This window comes from Canis lupus, chromosome X (genome assembly GCF_048164855.1).
Source record: "Canis lupus baileyi chromosome X, mCanLup2.hap1, whole genome shotgun sequence".
In the NCBI taxonomy this organism is placed as follows: domain Eukaryota; kingdom Metazoa; phylum Chordata; class Mammalia; order Carnivora; family Canidae; genus Canis; species Canis lupus.
This window is the reverse complement of record NC_132876.1, coordinates 118270095-118272914: the sequence shown is the minus strand read 5'-3', so window position 1 is coordinate 118272914 and position 2820 is coordinate 118270095.

Below are 2820 nucleotides of genomic sequence, written 5' to 3'. Positions count from 1 at the left end.
TGAGCAGGCAGGCAGGCAGGCAGGCAAGGAGTGACCAGAGTATATCAGCAGAGCCAGGGAAAGTTTGTATTGATTGAGGATTTGAGGAAATGGACCGAGGGACAGCAAATTAGGAAATGCATAATGCACAGAGAATGTACTCTGTGGAGTGGTCCTAGATCAAAGATCCCACACAAGGGCCTGGAATCCATAAGTTTAATTTAAGTGCCAGAAAACGTTTCAGAGAAGTGGCAGAAAAGCCTGCAAAGGTTTTTTTTTTTTTTTGGATCCCGTTTACCCCCAAAGAGATCGGCAAGGTGTTATCCGAAGCACGGGGCAGGATTTCCTTCTAGATTCCTGATTTGCCAGAAGGTTATTCTTTGGTCAAACAACACCCAGTGTGAAGAGAAAATAGGAGGGAGAGCTGCTGCTGCTGGGGAAAGAAAAGTGGGTTGAAGTTCTTAAAAAAGAGCCCCAGCCGAGAAAAAACACTGAGTGACTGGTTGTTACAGGGAACTGATGGCTTTTAATATTTGAGGTTCAAAGTAAAAAATTAAGAAATAAACACAAAGCAACTATCACGAGGAAGAGAGTAGCTGGCTTTTGCTTGTTTGTTTTGCATTGGCACATCGCCTTGGGGACCTGGAGTGGTAGGAGGCGCTGACCCCAAGTGTCTCTGTGTTTCTCCTACACTGTCAGTAGGTCTGCTCTGCTGAACAGCTCATCTGCGTTGCAAACAGGAGATTTTGCAGATGATGATAGGCCTCCAAAACTCCAGGTCGTATTTACACGGAGTCTTTATTTCCAGGTACCTTTGTTTGCATATAGTATGGTAAAAATAATGACAGAGAGTAGTGCTGTGGTGTGTTGGCTGGGTTTTCCCCCAGGACATCCCCACAGCTTCCAAACTATCAAGGGAAGGATGAGTAAGAGACTTCCTCGGGTTGTGCAAACAGCCGGGCGTGGCACTTTATGTTTCTTAGCGAGGGGTGCTGAGTCATAGCACGTTCCTCTAGCCTATGAGTTTCCTACTGCTGTTACAAATACCATAGTCTTAGTGGCTCCACACAACACAGATTTATTCTCTTGCGGTTCTGGAGGTCAAGAGCCAAAAATAGATCCATAGGGCTGCATTCCTTCTGGAGGCTGTAGGAGACAATTGGTTTCTTTACGCTTCCCAACTTCTAGAGGTGGTTCACATTCCTTGGCTCATGGCCCCTTCTTCCACCTTCTTTCCTCCCTGAACTCTGCTTCTATTCTTATACGCCCCCTACCCTGCGAGGACCCTCGTGATTTTATCGGGCCTATATAAATAATCCAGGATAAATATCCCCGTGTTAAAAGTCAAGATCCTTAACTTCTTCATCACATCTACAAAATCCCTTTTGCCATGTAGGGTAAGATAGTCAGAAGTTCAGAAGTTTGGGGTGTGGAACATCTTTGGGGTCATGATTCAGCCCACCATGTGCAGTCTTGACGCAGGAGCAGCTTCGTAAAATGTAAGGTATGTGAACATATTTTCCAATTAAAACCATATATATGTATTAATGTTCCATATACTTGATGCAAAAATATCTATCTTCTTTAGCACTTATTATAGCTGTTTTATTGTCTTCTGGACCTTGGTTCTCAGCTGAAAGGCAAGTAACATGTAGTTCAGAAAACAGTTGTTAAATCCTATGCTTTCCTGATTTTTTTAAAAGATTTATTTATTTATTCATGAGAGACACACAGAGAGAGAAGCAGAGACATAGGCAGAGGGAGAAGCAGGCTCCCTGTGGGGAGCCCGACGTGGGACTCGATCCCAGGACCCCGGGATCACGACCCGAGCCGAAGGCAGGAGCTCAACCACTGAGCCACTGAGGCATCCCTGTTTTCCTAATTTCTTTCTTTTTTTTTTTTTAAAGATTTTATTTATTTATTCATGATAGTCACAGAGAGAGAGAGAGAGGCAGAGACACAGGCAGAGGGAGAAGCAGGCTCCATGCAGGGAGCCCGACGTGGGATTCGATCCCGAGTCTCCAGGATCGCGCCCTGGGCCAAAGGCAGGCGCCAAACCACTGCGCCACCCAGGGATCCCTGTTTTCCTAATTTCTTAACCTGCAATTTATTAGCCAAGAAATCCTTCTCAGTTCACGTGCCTGGAAGGAAGAATGGTGGCGGCATCCCCAGTTTTTCCCTATTGACCTGCAGATACCCAAATATTGACATGCATTTTGATAGTGACATACAGAATTTTGCATAATAGCAATAAAAATTAAGTGGTCACCTATTTTGCTTGGAACTGGATTGGGTGTTTCTCACCCATATCTCATTTACTACTTACCAGAGCTTCCTGAAGGCTGTATGACTACATTGATTTTACATGTGGGGCAACTAAGAATCAGAAAGAGTAAGTAACTTGCTCAAGATGAAAAAAACTAGTTAGTTGCACCCTCGAGAGACGAGGTAAATGTGAGGAACTTCCCATTCCCAACACACACACATACACACACACCACAGATTCCTGAGTTCTTTCATTTGGCTGACACATTTGTAGATATTTAAGTGATGTGAGTTTCCCTCATTTTATTTTTTTGGAGGCATGTGCAAGATCAGTTCGGAATGAGAGCTAACCAGTGGAATTTTGAAAATATGATGCATCTGAACATGAGATACTTGAAACCTAGTTCATCTTCATCACTCTCCCCTTTATTTCATTTCATTTTCAAGTTGGCTCAGTTCTTATAGCTGAAATGGCTTAATGGTCATTCCTGGTGTGTACATTTGTTACTAAATTTATTTCCTCAGCTATTCTTCACAGATGGTGGTGACCTCCCCTCATTGCCTTTCCCTTTTCAA